The sequence below is a fragment of the Mustela lutreola genome, chromosome 8, assembly GCF_030435805.1.
Source record: "Mustela lutreola isolate mMusLut2 chromosome 8, mMusLut2.pri, whole genome shotgun sequence".
NCBI classification, from domain to species: domain Eukaryota; kingdom Metazoa; phylum Chordata; class Mammalia; order Carnivora; family Mustelidae; genus Mustela; species Mustela lutreola.
In genome coordinates, this window is record NC_081297.1 from 107,018,952 (window position 1) to 107,042,419 (window position 23,468).

Consider the following 23,468-nt stretch of genomic DNA (forward strand, 5'->3'; position numbering starts at 1 on the left):
ATGTGTTTATACGGAATATGTACTTTCCTGGATTAGTTTGTCTTCATATTTTTTCTCCTTTACATTATACAGAAACACAATTAGAAAAAACTAACAATGTTAAAAATAATTTCTATTAAATATTTGATCGAGGACATACAACCTTGGTTCCAGATATGATCTTTCAGGGTTTGAATTTCTAAGCTCATTTGTAAATTAAAAAAAAAATTGAAATAATTAGACATAAGCCTTTTTGATAGCAAAAATTCTGTGATTCTTTTGGTCAAATAGATATTTTACCTGTATATATTTTCAATATTCTTTTTCTTTAAAGATTTTATTTATTTATTTGTGAAAGAGAGATTGATGGGGAGAGGGAATGAGCAGAGAGGAGGAGCAGGTGGAGAAAGAGAGAGAAGCAGACTTCCCACCAACAGGGAGCCCCTACATGGGGGCTAGATTCCATAACACAGAAATCATGACCTGAGCCAAATGCAGACACCCAACTGACTGAGTCACCCAGGTGCTCTTATATTCAATATTCTTATGCATTTTATTTGCTCTATTAATGATGCTTATATCTTGCTTATGAATTGTCATGGGGAAGATACTGGTTTAGGCATATTATACAAAGTTAGAAGTCTAGCAAAAACTCTCATAATATATGCAGATAATACTTTCTCCTACCAGTTATTTATGGAAAATGTGCTTTTTGGGGTAAGGTTTTCTTATAGCCACCATCCTAAAACTGAAGCAATTGGTTCACGAGATATTTAAAATTAAGTACCCAAATGAGAAAATTTTATCAAATGGTAAAAACAAATTCTGGTTAATCTAAAATATTTTATAATAACTAGAAATATTATTATCTTTCAATGTAAAATCTATGGAATTGTATCAAACTTAGAGCTACCACAAACTTTCTACTTTAAGTAAAACTGGTCTTAAATCACAGTAACAAGAACAAAGACTCCAATATTAATAATGAAAAGTGGAAAAACAATAATTTAATGAGTGCTTATAATATGTAGAAAATTTTAACAAATACCTCACATTTTCTCATTATTTATCACAACAAACCTGTAAGTATGTAATATTTGTCATTACTAAAATAAGAATTACTTCTATTAGTATTACCAACATTCCATTCGTGGGAAAATGAGACGTTGAAAGCTTAAGCAGTTTGTACATAGCTAATAAGCATGGGGTTTTCTTTCCTCTTTTTCGTTCTTTCTTTTTTTTTTTTTTTTTTAAGATTTTATTTATTTATTTGAGAGAGCCAGAGAGAAGACACAAGCAGGGAGAGCAGCAGAGGGAGAGATAGGAGCAGGCTCCCTGCCGAACAGGGGACCTACTCATGGCTGAATCCCAGGACCCTGGGATCATGATTTGAGCCAAAGGTTAGACACTTAACCAACTGAGCCACCCAGCTACCCCGAATGTTAGATTTTAAAAGAATTGTCCAAATTTCAGAGAATCATCAAAAATCACCTTCTACTAAACAATAATGTAGACAAGATAGAGTTAAATGGATACAATACTCATGGGAATCTCTAGAGCAGCATAACAAGGGAAATGGTGGAATTCAATTAAGGTATTTATTTCAAAAGAAAAGCTGAGATTATGTGTTTTATAAAATATATGTGGCCCAGTTTTTTCCTACACTCAAAAATATACAAATATTAAAGAACTAAATAATGGAGATATATTCCATGTTCATGGACAGGAAGTCTCAACATTGTCAGGATGTCAGTTTTTCCTGAGATGATTTATAGAGTCAGTGCAATCTCAATCAAAATTCCGGCAAGTTATTGAGTGGATATTGACAAATGGATTCTAAAGTCTGTATATGGAGAGACAAAAGATTCAGAATAGCCAGCACAACGTTTAACGAGAACAAAGTCAGAGGTGTGACACTACCTGATTTTCAATAAAGCTACTGTAATCAAGAAAGTATGATATTGGCAGTAGAAATGACAAATAGATTCATGGCACAGATTAGAGAGCCTAGATATAGACCACATAAAAATGGTCAATGCACCTTTGATGAATACACTGGAGTAAAGATGTCTTTTCAACAAATGCTGCTCGAACAACTGTACATCCACAAGCAAAACAAACAAAAAAAATGAATCTTGACACAGACCTTAACCTCTTACAAAAATTAACTCAAAAAGGATCATGGACCTAAATGTAAAATACAAAGCCATAAAACTGTTTTCTGCTGGTCTCAGCCTTTCCACAGTGACACTATGTTGGGTACGGGGATAATTTTTTAGAGCAACACTAAAAGCACAAACCATGAAAGAACTGATCAGATGAACTTTATTAAAATTAAATACTTCTGCTCTATGAAAGACACTGACAAGACAATGGGAAAACAAGCTACAGAGTGGGAGAAAATATTCACCCAAAAAGCATATCTGATAAAGGACTGTTATCTAAAATATACAAAAAAAATTCGTAAAACCCAACATTAAGAAAATAGTTTGATTAAAGAAATGGACAAAATAGCAGAAGATATCTCACAAAGGAGACATGCAGTGGGCAAATAAACAAATGGAAAGATGTGCCACATCATATATTACCAGGGAAATTGAAATTAAAACGACAATGAAATGCCACTGCACACCTATCAAATGACCAAATCTGGAATATTGACAAAACCAAATCCTGACAGTCATGTGAAACAGTAAGGACCTTCACTCATTGCTGGTGGAAATGCAAAATGGTACAGCCACTGTGGAAGACAGTTTGGCAATTTCTTAAAAAATGAAACATACTCTTACCATTCAATTCATTAATCACACTCCTTAGTATTTACCCAAAGGAAATGAAAACTTATGTCCATGGAAAAACCTGCACAAGATGTTTGTAGAAGCTTTTATCATACTTGCCAAAACTTGGAAGCAATCAAGATGGGCTCCAAGTAGTTGAACGAATGAACTGTGGTACATCCAGACAACGGAATATTATTCAACAGGAAATTAGCTATTGAGCCATAAAAAGACAGGGAGGAGACTTAAATGAATATTATTAAGTGAAAAAAAGCCAATATGAAAAGGCTACATATTGTATAATTCCAACTATATGTATTTCGGAAAAAGGTAAAACTAGGGAGAGAGGAGAAAGATTAGTGGTTGTCAATGACTGGTGGTAGGAGGGAGAAATAGCAGAGCACAGACAATTTTTAGGGCAGTGAAAGTATGAAAAATTATACTGTAATGATGGATAAATGTACAAATATACATTTGTCCAAACCCATAGAATGCACAATGCCAGTATGAACCATCATGCAAACTATGAACTTTGGATGATTATGATGTCAATGTAAGTTTCTCACTTGGAGCAGAGGTACTACTTTGATGAAGGATATGAGGCTATCTATGGATGTAGAGAGGTTGGGCGTATATAGAAAAAAATCTCTGTTCATTTCCTCAGTTTTGTTGTGAAACTAAAACTTTTCTAAAGAAATGAATTATCCATTTTATAGTTTTAATAGTTTTTCAGCTTGATTTATAATTTTTTCACATTTAGACTTACCATTTGTGAAACTCCATTTTCACTTTTGTTCTAGGACGCACAGATGTTTGGAATAGGCTTGCCATGAGTATTGGTAAGGATGTTTTTCTTTCTCTCCACATTTTCCTTAAATATAGGCCTATGGGAAGAAATAAGGCAAGTATTATTGTATTGAATCTACTTGTTCAATAAGTTGAAAAACTCCCTGCTGATTCTCTCACATAGCTCTACTATGTGGAGTTCATTTCTGCTGTCTGTGTCATCAGAAGCTCACAGCACAAATGATGAAAATACAGCATGAGCAAGTGTCCCAACTGCCTCATGAGCTACAATCTAGTATCACAAACATGTTTAACTTCTGCTATCTGGAATTATAATTTACGCTATACAAATACCGATTTCAAACGTAGACAATCTATTATATGTCTGCTTCAGTTTGGGGTGGTCATACTTTCAGAAAATAAAAACAGGCAATAATTCAGGTGATGATCCATGTTTCTTAGATTCAGAGCATTTCACACATTTTGTTTGTTGATGATAGCATTGGTTCACACTTTGTATCTACTCCTAGGCATTGTTTTCTCACACAATGGTAGGGTTTAGACATAAGTGTATTACTAACATTACCATCCTTTGCTATTGCTTTAGTTTCACAACTATAATGTTCACTGAAAAAACTCTGGTGTAGAAGTCTAATATTTTGGGAAAAGAAAATCCCTCAAAAAGGTGAAAAGTATTAACATTAATATTTTAAATAGTAAATATTTAAATATTAATAAAAATTTGGGGTTGAAATTGGTCCTCTATTAGGAAATAACCTCAGTGTCACAGTGTATGTTAAATTTAAAATATATAATGTTACATTTTAAATATTGTTTAAAGATATTAATGCTGGGGCGCCTGGGTGGCTCAGTGAGTTAAAGCCTCTGCCTTCGGCTCAGGTCATGATCTCAGGGTCCTGGGATCAAGCCCCGCATCGGGCTCTCTGCTCAGCAGGAAGCCTGCTTCCTCCTCTATCTCTCTACCTGCCTCTCTACCTACTTGTGATCTCTGTCTGTCAAATAAATAAATATTTAAAGATCTTTAAAAAATAAAAAAATAAAGATATTAATGCTATATATAACATCTAGTGGAATTCACAGTTAGTGTGACTATATGACCTCAGATCTATTGTTGGCTTGTGTGGAAAATGATGACCATAGACTAACGTCATGGCTGAATGCTGAGAATTGCAGGGATTTTTAATGAACAAGTGAGACAGAATTCAGGAGCCTCAGTTCAAATATTTATAAAGAACTAGGTTATTAATTGTTCATGTGGACCTGCTTTCTTTGTTCTCTGTATCAAGCACAAACTGTGTGAGCCCACAGATCTATGAAGAGGCTGATCAATCACATTGAAATAGAACAAAATGCCATTAGATGATCCAAGAAATAAGTCATGGAACTAGTACAGAAACTGTTTGCCCCTAGTTTAGGCAAGGAGGCCACTGTTGTTAGTAATACCACATCAAAGGGCAAGCAAACTCTGTTAATGAAAAAGTACCCCTGTGGATAAACAGAGAAGTTCCTATTAAATTAAGACTGGGGAGATGAGTCAGTCAGACTGGGTGAGAACGTAGGACCATCTTGCTGCTTAAATACAGCATTGCCTACATGTGGAATGCACTGCCAATTTCACATGAGATTGTAGTATTTGAATTTCAAAAAAAATCATATTATGGGACATTGTTTTGTTTTGAAAAATATTTAGAATAACAAATTTTGAAGTCTTATGAGTATATCACGGTTTTTAAATATTTTAAATACTAAGAAATTTTCTAATTATCATTTGTATAACTTTTTTCTGATGATCTCAGAGCAATCAAATTATGCAAGGCCTTCATCAATTTACGAATTTTTACCACAGTGTAGGAACAAAAAGGTCCTTGTGAAATTAGGTAACAATTATATTGGAAACAGTGAATTAAATTTAAAGGCATATGTATTCATGTTTGATTAAACTAAATGATGCATTACTTTCGATGTTGAAACCCACAGAAAATTGATTCAACTAGATTAAAAAATGTGCACAGGCTCTAAAGTTAATAACACTTCAAAGCTGAAAAGTTATATACTTTAAATGATATAGGTTGTTTCTGCAATATGCCATTAAACTTTTAATTTTAGAACTATGCACAAACTTTAAAATGATCTCTAATTTGGATCCATAGCAAAAATTAGGAGAAGATGGTTGTTTTATAAATATGGTAGAAAAGGATACAGTACTGTTCTGAGGTACAAATTTCTTTTTTAATCTAAAACTTGAATTTAGAGAGTGAAAAAAAAGTTGTCAGGAACTATTTTTTACAGCAACGGCTATATGTGATATTAAGTCATCTGAAGTCTCTTTCAACCTTTCAAAATTAAAAAAAAAAAAAGAATTCCCACATTAAATACTAATCTTATTAGAAATGTAGAATTGAGCAGTTCTATTTTCAACATTTTGAGGAACCTCCATGCTGTTTTCCAGAGTGGCTGCACCAGCTTGCATTCCCACCAACAGTGTAGGAGGGTTCCCCTTTCTCCGCATCCTCACCAGCATCTGTCATTTCCTGACTTGTTGATTTTAGCCATTCTGACTGGTGTGAGGTGATATCTCGTTGTGGTTTTTACCCTAAAGATACAAACGTAGTGATCCAAAGGGGCACGTGCACCCGAATGTTTATAGCAGCAATGTCCACAATAGCCAAACTATGGAAAGAACCTAGATGTCTATCAACAGATGAATGGCTCAAGAAGATGTGGTATATATACACAATGGAATACTATGCAGCCATCAAAAGAAATGAAATCTTGCCATTTGTGACAACATGGATGGAACTAGAGCGTATCATGCTTAGCGAAATAAGTCACGCAGAGAAAGACAACTATCATATGATCTCCCTGATATGAGGAAGTGGTGATGCAACATGGGGGCTTAAGTGGGTACGAGAAGAATAAATGAAAGAAGATGGGATTGGGAGGGAGACAAACCATAAGTGACTCAATCTCACAAAACAAACTGAGGGTTGCTGGGGGGAGGGGGTTTGGGAGAAGGGGGTGGGATTATGGACATTGGGGAGGGTATGTGCTTTGGTGAGTGCTCTGAAGTGTATAAACCTGGTGATTCACAGACCTGTACCCCTGGGGATAAAAATATATGTTTATAAAAAAATAAAAAATTAAAGAGTATAAAAAAAAAGAAATGTAGAATTGAGACAGATATTTTTGTTTAAAGAATTTATTTATTTTAGAGAGAGAGAAAGAACACAAGCAGGGGGAGCAGCAAAGGGAAAGGGAGAAGCAGGCTCCCTGCTCAGGGGATCAGTGGGATCATGACCTGAGCTGAAGGGAGATGCTTAACTAACTGAGCCTCCCAGGTACCCCAGAATCAAGACAGATTTAATAAAAATAATTCTTGGATATAAAATCCGATTTTTCCCCTTTAGCCCCTCCTGAAAGGATGACTCAGAGTAGGTGACTCACTTAGTGTGGTATGCAATACCATCGCTGCTGCCAGGCCCCAGAAGCACTGCACTGTAGATCATGTCACTGCTCAATTTTATGTTCTGATCAGCCCAACCTGATGCTTTTCCCTTTTCATCAAAACATATTTATATTTTTTCAAATATTATATATTTATTTTTTATTTTTACATATTTTACATATATTTATATTTATTTTATTTTTTACATATTTTATTTACCTTTTATCTATTCATTTAAATTTATTTCCCTCTTTTCTATGTTTCCTTTCCTTTTTAAAAAAAAAAACATTTAATTTATTTATTTGACACATAGAAGAAGATCACAAGTAGGCAGAGAGGCAGGCAGAGAGAGAAGAGGAAGCAGGCTCCCTGCTGAGCAGAGAGCCCTCTGCAGGGCTCAATCCAAGGACCCTGGGATCATGACCTGAGCCAAAGGCAGAGGCTTTAAACCACTGAGCCACCCAGGTGCCCCATCTTTTTTTTGTAATTTATGTAACACTACTGTTCCTCTTGCTGTATGTTTCCAAGAAGAAAGTCATTTACTTACTGTCATATTATCATTTTCATAGAAACAAACAGTTCCCGTTGGTGATGGCTGATCATGTATTTGTTTATAAGTTCACTCCTTCAATATTTTTATTTGGTTAGCTTAGGATATTTACCTTTTTAAGAGGTATCCTTTCGAGTAAGACTTCACGTCTTCACATCTTATAATGATATGAAATAGCTCAAAAAAACAATCAAAGGAGATGGATAGTGCCATTCTCACAGATCAAATTTATCACTAGAGTTGTTATGAGATTAATATAAATACATAAAACATGTGGTCATTTGAATATAAACTACAGCTAATTCCTTATGATGCAAAAATGTGTTAAATGCTTTATTTAATTTGATTAAGAGGGGAAATAGCTTAATAATATGGTAATTTTATTTATTTTTTTGGAGTACTTTTTGTTTATTTTTCCTTATCATAATACAAAGAGAAAATAACATACCTCTTCTTAACATTTGCTCTTCCTTGCAATCTCTGAAATTCCTACTGTGAGCCAGAATGCTGACACAATTAGCATGCACTCTTTTGTCTTACACGGTCTCACATTTTTTTTAAAGAAACATTAATATATATATATATATATATATATATATATATATATTTATAAACATATATTTTTATCTCCAGGGGTATAGGTCTGTGAATCGCCAGGTTTACACACTTCACAGCACTCACCAAAGCACATACCCTCCCCAATGTCCATAACCCCACCCCCCTTCTCCCAACCCCCCTCCCCCCAGCAACCCTCAGTTTGTTTTGTGAGATTAAGTGACTCTTAATCTCACAAAATAATATGGTAATTTTAAAAAATGACCTATGGGATGATAATGGTGATTAGGCCAAAGCTGAGGATGCAGAACTGATCTAAGTTATATGTTCATTTTCTGGATGAAACCATTAAGTAAATAATGTAACTACCATATGTTATTTTACCAGGGAAAAGACTGGAGTGACATTTTAATATTTAATTCTAACATGATACAGTCTTGTTTATAAAAACTTTTATTTTGATCTCAAGTAATATTTGATTTAATAAGTGAGTTAACTGTGCAGGTTAATATACATATTGCACAAGGGCAGGCTAATGTAATTAAAAATTAGCACAGGCAAAAATTATCATTAAAGATTTACAGCAAAGATTATTTCTGTATTTACCATGTCTAATATTGGTTCTTCAAAGACATGTTTCATATCCATGTTCTTTTGTAACTTAACTCTTTCTTGGTAATTATTTGAATTCAAGGATAAGTTTGATTTTAACAAAAAGGTTCTAAGTCAACATTTACTGAAGCCATAGTGGTTAACTTTCATATCATTATTTAAAGTTTTAGAAAAAAGAAGTTAAGGTGTTTTTGAGAGATTCATTTGTAACTATCGGCATCTTATTCTATTAACTTGATGACCAGATTATTCTTTTTCATAAGGAAAGGCTACATAAATCTCTCTCTCTCTCTTTCATTCTCTTTCATTGTCTCTCAGATGATTTTTCTCATCAAAAGTTTCAGAATTGTTCACTGTTTTGCCAAAGTATTTATATTTTTAAAAAGTAGGCATAGTTTTCTTCTGAAAGCTATAACAAGGCAGAATTAATTGAAAGTAATTTTGTTTAGTCATCTGTTGAGAAAAGTAGATATGGTCATACTATTATTTGACAATGTCTAAATTAATAGTCATATACCTTTGTGAATAAATGAATATTTTAAAATATCTATTATAGTTATATTCAATCTTATCAAAAATGTTCAGTTACTATATGCTTATCATTGACACTATACTGTCACATAAAAAACAATAAAATGTGTTTCTCATGTTCACTATTAACTTATTTTTAATAAAATGGTAAAGTTGCTTTAAAGTTTTAGGATACAAAATGGCAACTAGTGTTTTTAGATTTTTTTGGTTTTGGGTTTTTTTTTTTTTTTTTGGCACGGTGTTTTGTGGGATTTTTGGTTTTTGTTCTTATTTTTACTTTTGCTCTTGGTTGTTTGTGTTAATAGCTCACAAGCAGGGGATCAGATTTATTAGTTGTCGAGTGAGACCCAAGGTGTGCATTTTACCAAGCACTTCATGTGGTTCTGATGAAGCTAATTTCTATAGAGCTTGTGACAAAATAAGTTTCAAACAATAGAACATGACTTTTGGGATCAAAAAGCAAACAAAACCCTATTTGTGTTCTCTGGTATCACTCTCAGATTATGGGCTTTAATAAAATAATAAATAAGTTAAAAAAAAAAAAAACCAGATAGGAGTCCTCCATTGCCTTTGCAAATCATCAATACTCATAAGTTATCTCTTCCCATGCCATTTATTTGCTTCACTCTGCTTTCCCTCAGGTAATACATTATATAACACTGGGCAACTGTTAGCAGCAGCTTTAAGTTCCCCACCCCTGTCTCTCAATTCAGGAATATTTGCCAAATGAAACAACAGATTTGATTATAAGGCTGTACCCTAAATCATATTTTTAAATCTTGGCTAAGTTTGATCAGGAAAGGCTCTGAGTGAAAATCTTATCTCCTGCTGTTTAGGATATAGAAACATCGACTTTTCCATCTCTCCCAGTCTCCTGATTCTCAGTAATTTAGATTGCAGACCACAGGCAGAGAGACCCTCACTTCCACCTTTGCTTGCAAACTGGCAGATTCTTGCCTGGGCTTATCTCTTTCTTACAGAATCTTGCTAAAAGTAGCAGGAACAGTCAGAACTCTGTTTTTCCATCCTCTTCCCCTACAAACCACAAATTCAAAGGCATTTGGTGTGACTTCCAGTTATCACAGGTCATAGTTTATGAAATATTTCTCCTTAAGACAAGTGTCACCAGAATTCCAACATAGAACATATTCTTTCTTCTGCTTGCTATCCACATACTGAAATGATATGTATTTTTAATTTTTGTTGCTACAAAGCCCCACTTCTAGGTATCAATTTCTGTATTAGTATTCGAGCTATACTGCTGGGACAAGGGATCCCAGATATGTGGATTGAGTGACACGAGAGTCTACCTCACACAAAACTACAGAAGTGAATTTCCCAGGGCTGGTGAAATTGACCTCCTCCAAAAAGTCATATTGAGGCATCCAGATTCCTTTCATCTTTCTCTGTCATCTCCAGGTGTTCTGTCCTTGAGCATATCATCATTGTTAATGAGCGTCTATATCCACTTTTGAGACCAGAAGAAAGTGAATGAGTAAATCCATGGTTTGTGGCTTTACATTTAAGGTGCTGATCTAAAAGTTCCTCATTTAATTTCCTTGTATATACTACTGGCTCCAAGTGAGTACATGGATGCATCTACACTAAAAGAACTAATAAATATATTTTGCAGGGTTATTGTGTTGTAACTAAACCTTTGGAGTCCCATTATTAAATAGAATAAAGGAGAAATAAAAGTAAGAGCACAGTAAGTGCTCAATGTCACAAAATGGTACAAAATTGTAAAGGATAACAAGAAAATTGAATGAAAATGTGCATTTGCTATGTACATGCTAGTTATTTTTTTTAATTATACTAACCATTATTGCTGAAATACCCTTTTCACCTGAAGAAACTACAGCTTGGCTTTAATATTTCCTGTTCTATAAAATAAAAGCCTTCTTCTGATTGGCTTTCCAGCTCTCCAGTGACTGCTCCAGTTACTTTTCTATCTTCATCTGTGAAGTCATTTTACAAAGCTCTTAGTAACACTCATTCATTCCTCCCTTTGTGGTTTTTCTGTAAAGATTTTATTTATTTATTTATTTGACAGAGAGAGAGATCACAAGTAGGCAGAGAGGCAGGCTCCCGGCTGAGCAGAGAGCCCAATGCAGCCTCAATCTCAGGACCCTGAGATCATGAACTGAGCCGAACAAAGGCAGAAGCCTAACACACTGAGTAACCCAGGCACCCCTTCCTTCGTGTTTTTAATCATGGAATTTTTTCTCTAGAATCTCCACTCATTTATCTTCATCATCTTCAAAGCCTGATTTGAAATTTTCCTTCTCCATAAAGTACCTGCTTAACCTTGCATAACTTGCCATTTCTTACATCATCACCTTCTGCTATGTTAATTTGCACTTATAAAGATGTTACTTACCTTTTGTAATTTTAACACATTCCACATTTATGGGCCATCATCCAACTAATGTATAAAGTTCTCCAAAACAGGACAAAAATGTGTTTCTTATCCACACACTATAATAATAGAGTATAAATGTTCCTTGCTAAAAAAGCATCCTTCTTATGAGAAAAATGTTTGGAAAAAAGCAGTGTTTGAAGATGAGAATGCCCTCTCTATAGCTCCTATTTAACAAGCAATGTAATCTTGGATGAGTAACCTGATATCTTCTTTGTTATTATTGTTGCATGTCAAATATGAAATTTACAGCTTTACCAGCAGAGTTCTTTAGTACTAAGCTTGGTGACTATAGCATATGATTTGTTCAGTTTTATTATTTAGAATATCTAATATTTAGGATATTAATAATATACTTTTTCTATGTAAAAGTTCATATTGTTTACAACAATGTTACATGATTTTTTATTATAATATCAGGCAACATTGGTATTCATATCAATATTACTATCAGCATATTAACTTCTAGTGATAATGCTCAACTGCATTCTCTATGGACCTCTAAGGTCATATAAAAAAGAAAATTCACATATTAGACCTATTAAAAATAAATTTACTATTTATTTTATTAAATTTTAAAAAATCTGATTAAACCAATAGATCATGTACTGTACCTAAGGCCCAACAATCTCAGAATTTGTAAAACCAAAAGTGAACCAATTCCATACACAGTTTATCTTGACTCAGCACTTTTATGAAGAAGAATTAATGTAAAATAATATGTTAGGGTTGTTTGATCTCTAATGTCCCTTCCAGCAATAACACTTCATGATTCATAATTCAAAATATTAAAGCTTCTTTATATTTCCAAATGTTAGTGTAATATATTCACATTATCATTTTTCTAGTAGATTAATTTAAGCCTATTATATCAAGAACTATACATGAACTTTTAATTCACTATTTCTGATGTTATACACAAAGCTTCTCATAGATATCAAACTCATACAATTTTGGATCCTAGCAAGGCCTTCTTGAAATATTAAAAATAGCTAGCCATTCTAAAAATAAGACTAGGCACTTATGTTGGCTTCACATAATAGGGATTTTATTTTCTACTTTAATGCCCTGAATGCAGTTCTGTATGCACAATAGCATTTGTATAATGAAATAATACCAAGAGATATTAATATTCGTCTTTTCCTTCTACATATTTATTTCTCAGTTGATCAGAAACCAAATTTATGAGTCTTTTTACATATTCTCAGAGTTTCTACATTCTCCTACCAAACTTGTTGACTAATCCCAATTAAAGGAAATTTCAAACATCTCAAATTTGTATCTGTACAAAATGAAACAGATACAAACAAAAGAAACTGTTTTAGTCAATTCATCTCAAGACACTCACATCAGATGGTTAAATAGTTGCTAATAGTAATCCACCCAGCACTAACCTAATTTATGGGATTTTGTCTATTCTTTATTGCCAGCCTTGTCCTTCATGTGCCTTTTGGCCTACATATTTTTATTAAGTTAGCCAGAATTGGAGTTGTGACCTATAATGAAAGAACCCAAACTAATCTAATATTATTTTTATAACTTTCAAATAGGAGGATAAAAAATAGCTGGGGATGCCCTACAGCAAAGTAGCAGGTGAAACTGAACAGGCAGATTAAAATTTTTCAAAACCTCTATGAAGGTTTAATTTATTTTCATCCTAAATTTAATTAAAGATATAAGCCCTCGTTATGGGATAGGATAAAGGTAACACTCTCTGGGGGAATATAATATTGAAAATACCAGTGAGTTGGACTGCATAGAGATAGGAGTATATGACCATATGATAATGAAAACAGATCCTAAATTAATCCTGATAAGAAAGAGTTAGCAGACAGGTTATTTAAACTAACAATGATTAATGTATTTAAGAAGCTAGGGAAATAAGTGGTAGAAAGTTTAAAAAGTTTAAACTTTCTTAAAGTTTAAAGTAAGTTTAAAGTTTAAAAGTTTAAAAATAAGTAGGAGAAAGTTTAAAAATGGAAATATTAATAGAGAACATGAGTCTAAAAAATCAAATGGAAATTCTAGATCTGCGCAATATAGTCACTAAAATTACTAAAAGCAAACTATATATGAGACACGACTAGATTTGTATGAGGAAAGATAACAGTACATGTGCTAAATCTGAAAATCTGGGGGAATTATATATACATTAAATTGTTTGAGTCATGTGGGAAGCAGTGAAAATATACATCCTTTATCTCATAATGAAAAGAGGCCTGAAGGAAAGGGAAAGAGAAAATGGAGCAGAAATAATATTCGAAGACTTGAATGTCTGAAAATTGTCCAAAACTGTTGAAAGATATGAACCTTCAGATTCAAGAAGAAACTACAGACAATGTGCAGAAAAAGAAAGAAAGATTGATACCCTGCCAGTGAAAAAAAAGACTTTACTTTCAAAGGAGCAAATACAGTACTGGTAGATGATTTGTCAAATTAATGATGACAGCTAGAAAACAGAGAGATTGTATTGTTACAGAAAGAAAATACTTGCTACACTTGAATTCTACTTCCAGTGGTAACATACAAAAGTGAAGAGAAGCCTTCTGTTTCTGACTAGGATGCAGAGAGTTGCAAAAGAAGCCATCCATCGTTCTCTAACACAAACTAGCTAACACAAACTAGCATCACAGTTCTCTTGAATATATTAGAAAGCTGAGAACAATAAGAAAGCCATATAAACTATGATGCAGATTGTGCAAACTTTTTTTTTCTTATTCTTTTTTTCAAAGATTTTATTTATTTATTTGACGAGAGAGAAAACACAAGCAGGGGAAATAGCGGCAGAGGGAGAGGGAGAAGGAGGCTTCCCACTGAGCCGAGAGCCCAATGTGGAACTTGATTCCAGGACCCTGGGATCAAGACCTGAGCTGAGGGCAGACAGTTAACCCACTGAGCCACCCAGGTGTCCCTGGGCAAACTCTTTTTAGGAGCAAGAAATCATTCTTGGTGAAGCAGCAGGAAGAGGGAAAGATTACCATAAGAAGGGACAGAGAAAAAAACTCTCAGGCCATCATCATTTATTGGTAGAATGAGGCCTCATTAATGTGTTGAAATTCCAAGGACTTCTAGTCACAGAGCAAGACTACATTAATTGCCATTTCTTACCCTCATCCCTTCACTGAATACTGGGGAATAACATACTGAAAGTGGGATGAAAGACAAGGTAGAAAGCCGACAGAAAACTCACTCTGAGGAATTCTGAGCAGTAACCAAATGCGAGACAGCTGGTGGCATGGTAATAATGCTGAGACATAAGAATCAAAACTATTGTTTTTCGATGGCTGCATAGTATTCCATTGTGTATATATACCACATCTTCTTGATCCATTCATCTGTTGATGGACATCTAGGTTCTTTCCATAGTTTGGCTATTGTGGACATTGCTGTTGTAAACATTTGGGTGCACGTGCCCCTTTGGATCACCACGTTTGTATCTTTAGGGTAAATGCCCAATAGTGCAATTGCTGGGTCTTTGTTTTTCTCTGTAAATTTTCTCTGTAAAAGATGTTTTATTTTTATATTGTTTATGAATTTTATTGGTAAAGATAACCATTAAAAATAATTTCTAAGCACTTTCTTGAACCTGAAAGCACACCATGTCCTTGTATAAGGTTAACACATTTGGTAAGCCATTCTATTTTCCTCTTGAACTTGGTATACAACCAAAACTATTGTTTTTCTGTTCAGAGTTTTAGGTAGATTTAAATTTCATTGGATTAGATTGTTTTGTTTTGTTTTATTTTTTTGTTAAATGAGCCTTCATTTTTCATTTCGAAAACTGCAATAGCAATTTGTACGGAATGTTAAGATACAGCTTTGTCGATGTTGAGGGCATGTGAATACATCTATTTCTTTTCATTCTATTCACTTGTCAAATCTCGACTACCAAATTTTTTTAATTGTTACGATTCTTTATGAAAAATTCTTTCCATTTAGATTGAAGTGAGGAGTTTATAACAATCCTTAAGATCCCTGTGCAGTCTCTTATTCATTCATTTATCCATTTGAATCAACAGGGATTTGTTTGAATGTGTGCTGTTGTATAAGCCTTTGTTCTAGAATGAGGAGCCCTGCTGGGCACATTGCCCTCTTAAGTCGGTGGAAAAAATAGACTAAATTTCCAAAGGATCAAAAGATGTTAGAATGATGAGCTAAAACATTCCATAGAGACAATAAGAAGATTTATGCTTTTATTTGATTATTGGATCATCTTCTACTTCATCATTCTCACATCTTTTAAGGTGAAAGCAAAATATGAATAGGCTAAAAAGCAAAGTTGAACATATAGAGTTGTGTGTATGAATGTCATCTCATCTTCACAATATCTACCCATGAGATAGATAATATTACCTCCATTTTCTGGTTGAGTAAACTTAAACTCATGGTTAAATAACTAGCTCAATCTCACGGAGAAATCCTAGTTTCTCTGACAGCAGAGCCCTTACTCTATGTTACAGTATGCCCTTGCCTTTCCTACTCTAAAGTGACTAATTTCACCTGAGACTGCTGGGTTATTTTTAGTCAAATTAAGTGAGTTTGCTTACTAAGCAGTATGTAATGCGTGGGTCACAAATTGAGAAGAATTTATAGTAAATATGGACTGTGTCTTGCCAGCCTCAAAGGCTTACTACATGCATTTGCATTGGAACATTGCCCAAAGTGAACATATACCTGATTCTAACACTGGTGTACATAATAATGATAGAGTTACAAGTGAGTTGTCAGAGGTCTCTTGGATTGGTAGGGAATTAATTCATTTTACATTCTGAAATAACAGACACTCGTTACTCCTAATAATGACACTTGAGAATTCATTAAAGTAACAAGTCTATATTGATTGACAGTGTTGCATACTGAATGCAGCTCTCTCTGTGTGACCCTTTCATTTGTTCTCTTCTTTGCTCTCTTATCTTTGCCTCAGTGGAACTCTATTTCTATATGTCTGTCATTTGAAGATGAAAAAGAAGAGTTTTATACCATATACATTTTCTCCTTAAGAAGAAAAGTTTAGGGTGGAAACACTGTCAATGTTGCTAATATTTTATTTTTATTTATTTTGTTTCTCTTGGATTCTGGATTTTATATTCAGACCAAATTAGAGTTCAGTGAATGAATTGGCTGTAGCACGGGTGGTCCACAAATGTCAGCAGGGATGTGTTGGGGGATACATGTTTTTAACAGCACCACTGATTTAGCCATGGTAACTGATATTTCAGGAGTTGGGAAAACATAGATCAACTTGGATACAGCTATAATACTTGGTTCTTTAAAAACTGGCATTAAGACTTGTTAATTTAAATGAAAAACAAACAAACAAATAAACAAACAAACCCTTTTCTTCACCTCAATAAATACTTCCAGTTTCTGTTGTAACTTGATTCCAGTCAAATTTGTGATCTTATGTTCCTTATCTCTGATAATTCATTCAAGAACATCTTTTCCACCAGTAACTTTGTTTAAATCAGTAATGAATAACATCAAATCTGAGAGGTATGCATTTACTATATGTTAGGACATCTATTTGAAAATCTCATCTTTTAAAGCCAAAGTTGGAATATTTTTGCACATCCCAGTCCTCTGGAGGTTCTATGTCTACACTATGCTGACTAAGTAACATTCTGCCAAGCAAACCTAATTTCCTTCCTACCAAAGTAACTCCAAATGTTTGTATTATTCCTTTCACGTTTTTGTATCAAGTCAGTCCAAACAAAGCAAAAAAGGCAATCAGGATGTTGCTCAATTTTATGCCTTAGAACAAAAATGTTTTATTGTAATTTCTATACTATTGAAATAACTGTTGTAATATAACTGCATTTGGAGTAGCATAATGGTTATAGTTCATACTGTCTGGGTTCTTTTTTTTTTTTTTTAAGATTTTATTTATTTATTTGAAAATGTGAGAGAGAGATACCATAGGAGGGGGGAATGTCCGAGGGAGGGAGAAGCAGACTCCCCACTGTGCAGCAAGCCTGATCAGGGCTCCATCTTGGAACTCTGGGATCCTGACCTGAGTCAAAGTCAACCTTTTAACAAACTGTGCCACCTGGGAGCTCCATACTGTGTGGGTTCTAATTGTAGTGTTGCCAGTTTCAGCTATGTGACCCTGAGCAAGATAATGAATCCTCTATCTCACTTTCTTCATATGTAATATAGATATTAATTGCATCTATCTCTGTTGTGGGGATGAAATGTGTTAATACACATATAGAGGCACAGGACTTAGAAGACTCTTGGCATGTATTTAGAGTTCAATAAATGTTAGCCATTTTTTATTGCTATTGCTGCTGCCCTTGTCATTATTTGGGCACTTAGTATCTATGTGTCATGAGTTCATAAAAGGAATTCCTTCAACTATATAGAAAGATCACTTGGGTCATCTAGAAAACCACTATCTACCCCCCTGCAGAGATGGGACAGATCTTTACAAAAAAATTCCTTTTCTTGTCTACATGTGAATTTTCAAGTGATAATATAATTCTTATCTTTTCTGTACATTTTTCTTTATGCCATTTAAATGTGCACAAGGAAGTACTAAAGTCATATATGCATGTGAGATTTTAGTCTATGTATTTAAGCAATTTCAAGTATACTTGAGAAAAATTTCAAAATCATTTTTTGGCAAATTTTGTTGTCCTTGGCTCAACCAGGGCTTGAAGGTCTTGAAGAATGCTGATTTTTATTAGTGATAAAGAATATATTTTCTCTTTGATATGTTGGGATAAAGAAAAAAAATATGTGTTTGGTACTAACATTTATAACTCCCAGGATTTTCTGGTTTCTAATTCTTACCTAAATATGATAAATCTTCTAATCTAAATCTTCTCAAAAAGGCTTAGATGGAATTTAAATAGCTTCCTTCAGGGTTGGATGGGCCATACGCCAAAACCAAAACCAAACAAACAGTAAAAAACAGCTCACTGGGGGAGAAGTGTGGCCAATTGGTGGATATTTTATCTATCTAGCAATAAAATAAACTATGTGACAATATAATCTAAATCTCTAAAAAAAAAAAAATCTCTGAGCTTTTCAAACATTTTTTAGGGGTGTTTAGAGAAAAGTAAAGGAGTATACAACTTCTATGTTTCCCCTCCCTTTTCATAGTCAAACATCCCTACTGAACGAAATATTTAGAAAGCTATTTAAATGTATTTAGTTTTCCCTCTTACCAAATGATTTTGTGACATCCTTTGAGATAACCTGAGATAGTCATGGTCTTTCTTAAGCATTGTTGACAATCACCAGGTAGTGATGATTTAATTAAGGAAGGAAATCAAGCTTATTTTTGGAATCTTTAAATCAAGAAAAATATCTCCCTTTGTTCTAGGGACCAAGTTTGAGAATGGAGAAAAATTCTAGCTAGTTTTGAAATTATTTCTAAAAATACCCCAGTATGACCCAGGCACACTCTTTTTGTATTGCTGTTTCCACCTCCCAAAGAGATATCTTCTTGGCTCAGTTTCATCACCATATACTAAGAAGAAGAAATATTGAAAAACTCATGAAACAAGACAAAGAGAAAGAGAGGTGGTTAACTTTGTATCATGTAGAAGCTTCCTAAGTTTTTTCTTTCCTTTTTTTTTTTTTTTTTTTTTTTTTTTTAATCTGTAAGTACTCATTTTGATAAGGATTCCTTCACTTTGGAAATTTTTAGATTAAATGTTGCTTTAGTTTGTGATTCCCAGCAGTATACCATGAAATGAAGATTTGAGGGAAAGTGGCTTATTTGAAAAGTGCAAGAAACCCTGAAGGAATGTGATAAGTGAGACAAGGAAGGGAAGGTAACAAATAAAGACAGTATTATCACATAAGCAACCACTATGGGTGACTGGAGCTTAGATCTGCAGAAATGTTTGGGAAATGGTATGAAATACAGATCTAAGAGTTATTCCATGAGAAGCAAGTGGGCTGGAGTCTTTAACTCCCATTAGTCATTGATCCATTGCTGCCTCTTGGGGCATGAGAGAAAATATTAATTCCCTGATACCCTTAACCTGCCAGAGTTTTGCCACAATGGTTTTCTTCCCCTCCTGAGAAAGCCTGCTGGCAAAGACTTCAGATACTGTTAGTTTCAAGTCGAACACTAGGCATTAAAGTGATTTGGGAGGGTATCATTTGCATTTTTTACAAATGACCTCTTCTGTGTTTTTTTTAAATAAAAGTTATTCTATTTTTAGCTGTTCTTTCTATGCTTGCATATCACACTTGGGATTTCATTATCTCACTATTTATAACTGGTTATTTATTTGTATGCTTCTATTGTTCACCAGTGAAACGCCAGTGCCTTGCCTACTAGTTGCTCAGTAAATATTTATATTTTGGAATAAATAAAAGAAGAATGTCTTCAGAATCAAGAATCATATTTTATAATCTTCCATTATTGATTTTTTTCCTACTTACCTCATGTTAGTCCAGACCATTTCATATGATTATTCTAATATTTTAAACATACTGTATAGTCCCCTGTATTTAGTAGCTTTTTTTAAGTCACTATGTTTTCCTACCTATTACCATTTAATTATAGGTTTTAACAAAAGAAATAAAATTCCATCCACAGGTCTTGAAATACCCAGATTTAGAGGATAAGTTCATTAAACCCCAAAAGTGAGGTAGTGTAATTACACAAGTAAATATGCATTTCTAGGTAAATGCACTTTACAGGGATGCTTTGACATTTAAGAAGTTGGCAACACAGAGGAAAGGGAGTAAGTTGTCCTGGAGATTTTTTTTTTTTTTTAACTTGAGCAGAGGGAAGGGCAGAAGGAGGGGGAAAGAATGAGAGACGAGAGAGAGAGAGAGAGAGAGAGAGAAGCAGACTCCCCACTGAGTGGGAAGCCCAGATGTGGAGCTTCATGCTAGGACCTGAAGATCATGACCTGAACCAAGGGCAGACACTTAACTGACTGAATGACCCAGGTGCCCCTGTCCTTGAGATTTTAAATGAACAAGAAGTCTCTGTGCCAATTTGATAGTGATCTAGGAATATACTTTCAGTAGAAATGCTGGCCAGTAGAGCTGTGGGTGAGTTTACATGGAAGACTAAGAGTCTCTTCCATGAACTTTTTGCTGCCAGGATTTATATTTTACAAATATATTTTAAATTTAATTGATGCTTGAATAATTACTTTTCAATAGTCTTATTTCTTCTGTTCTTGAACTTTTTATTCTCTATTGGTGCAATGCCTATATTCTAAAACATATAACCTGTGGTTATAACTTGGAGCTGCCATCCAAAAATGTAGTGTTGAACAACTGTAAGTAAAGGCATATTCTGGGGTGCCTGGCTGGGTCAGTCAGTTAAATATCTGCCTTTGGCTTGGGTCATGATTCCGGAAGTCCCAGGATGGAGCCTGACATCAGGCTCCCTGTTCAGTGGGTAGCCTGCTTCTCCTTCTGCCCTTCCCCCTGTTCATGCTCTCTCTTTCTCACTTACTCCCTTTCTCAAATAAATAAATCTTAAAAAAAAAAATAAAAGTAAAGGCATAGTCTAAGATATCCCAAAGTATCCATTTATACTTAGAGCAAATATATCTAAAACCTTAAATAAGTTGGATGTTCATGGTGTATATATATATATATGCCTGTCTGTCCATCTGTCTATGTATGTATGTATGTCTGTATCTATATCAGTGCAGGAGATGAAGAAGTGTTTGAGGAGCGTTGCCTTACTCCTGGAGAAGCAGGGATGATCTCTTCATTGCTTCCTCTTCTCCTATATCCAGTAAGGGTAAGCCATGTCCCTACTTATAATATTTGAAATTTGCCAACCCTACAAGTTGATAAAAGAGGCATGAACTCTTTGTTAAATACAAAAGGCCACGATTTCTAAGCCCAGAAGAGTAGAGCTTCTAAGTTGAAGTGATATATGAAAAAGGAAACTATTAGAAAATGATCTCTTCAAATGATTTCCAGACACTAGTTACTAGTCATTTAACACTTTAATTTAGCAAGCAGGAGGTAGCAAACAGGAACAATAATGACCAACTCTTGCTGTCATTACTATTTAATCAATGTCATTGTAAACATTTTATGTAAATTTTCTCATTAAATCCTAACAAGCACCCAGGAACAGACCTCATTCACATTTTAAGAAGGTAATATTTAGAAACTTAAATAACTTGCCCAAGGTCACGTAGTTCAGTGTAGAGCTAGGACTCCAATTCAGGAGGTCACATTCCAAAAATCATACTTTTGGTAAAATTTTGTGTATAATTTAAAGAGGAGGAAGATAAGAGATATCTTAAAATAAATTATAAATATCTTGGGCTTCACATTGTCCCCAAAATGGAATTAAGGACTCTAGTAAAACTGACCTAAGCACACACCTTATGGACACTGAGAAGTTATCAGTGAGTGATAAGGACTTACTTGAAAGTTCTAAATTTATGAGTGAAAATCCTGAAGGCTTTGAGAAATTAGGGTGACATTGTTTATATACTATTAATAATCTTGGTAACTTCTTACTAATTGGGCAGATAGAAGAGAATGGAAAAGACTAGACTAGCATGTCCTCAGCTTCCTAAGAAATAAGTACTATCAGCATGTATGTGTAATACCATGCTTTTGGTAGTTTAGTTCATCTGCTCACAATCTGTTCTGTAATTATTGGTAAGCAAGTGAAAGAGGGATGGGGTAAAAAAGTGGGAGAAGCCCATAAAAACACTACCACATGCAGAACTCCCCTAGAGTCTGTCATTAAGCAATATTGAGGAGAAGAATTTTATTGGACTTCAAAAAATGTCTTTTAAGGCAATGAGTTAATTTCTGACTATCAGGAGATCCTAGATCCCTTCATATAGTGAGAGATACCTATAAAGTGATGAATGAAAAGGTAAAGAGGAAGCGGGCGGTCTCAGGTGAATCTCAGATAAATGGTTAAACTTCAAAGCTTCACAGCAATGAGTTTTACTGCAGGTCACACTTATTAGGCAAAATTAATTTGGGGGTTCAGACTATAGATCAACAGATGAACCCCATGTGCCAGAGGAGGTCAAAATTCCCAGGTAAGAAAATCACTTATAGCAATAGTTCTCAATGGGAGGTGGGGTATCTATTTTGTTACTGGGAGATATTTGGCAGTATCTGGGGAAGTTTTTGGATGTTACAATGAAGAAGTTGCTACAGTATCTATTAGAGAGTGGCTATAGAAGCTTCAAATATCCTACAATGCATAGGACATCCCCTGACAATAAAAATGAGCTGGCCCAAATGCCAATAGGTCAAAGTTGATAAACACACACCTATCAATAAAGACTTATTTGAAACATTTTGTCCATGAAGGCTTAAAGTCAGGAAGCAAAAATCTATTGAGAAGGGACAGCATCTATTGAGATGGTGAAGGCTTGTGCCTCTGTATTATTATGACTGTACAAAGATAATTATTAAGTATTGAGAAAGGAGTTTTGATTATTGGGAATCCTGGATAAGTTAATTGAACACTGGATTTTTTTTTTTTAATGAGCTTGAGTACCAAAAATAATAAAAGTTCCGAATCTTGTATCAATCAGTTTAGGCAAATAAGAGATAAACTGTAAGTATATAGATATACTATGCAAATTATTCAAAATTATACTGTAAAACAATGTTTATATAGTTTTCTTGAAAAAAGTATTTTCAGTACTAATGATGAATAAGGTATAAGACTGGAACAGAGATATTCTTTATAAATATTATTTCTCTCCATGTTTTGCAATAAAGTTTTAAATATAAAAAATCCCAATGAATTGTATTGCTGCAAGGCATTCTTGCTTCTAGCTCACAAAACCACAATAGGATTTAACAATTGTGGTTTTC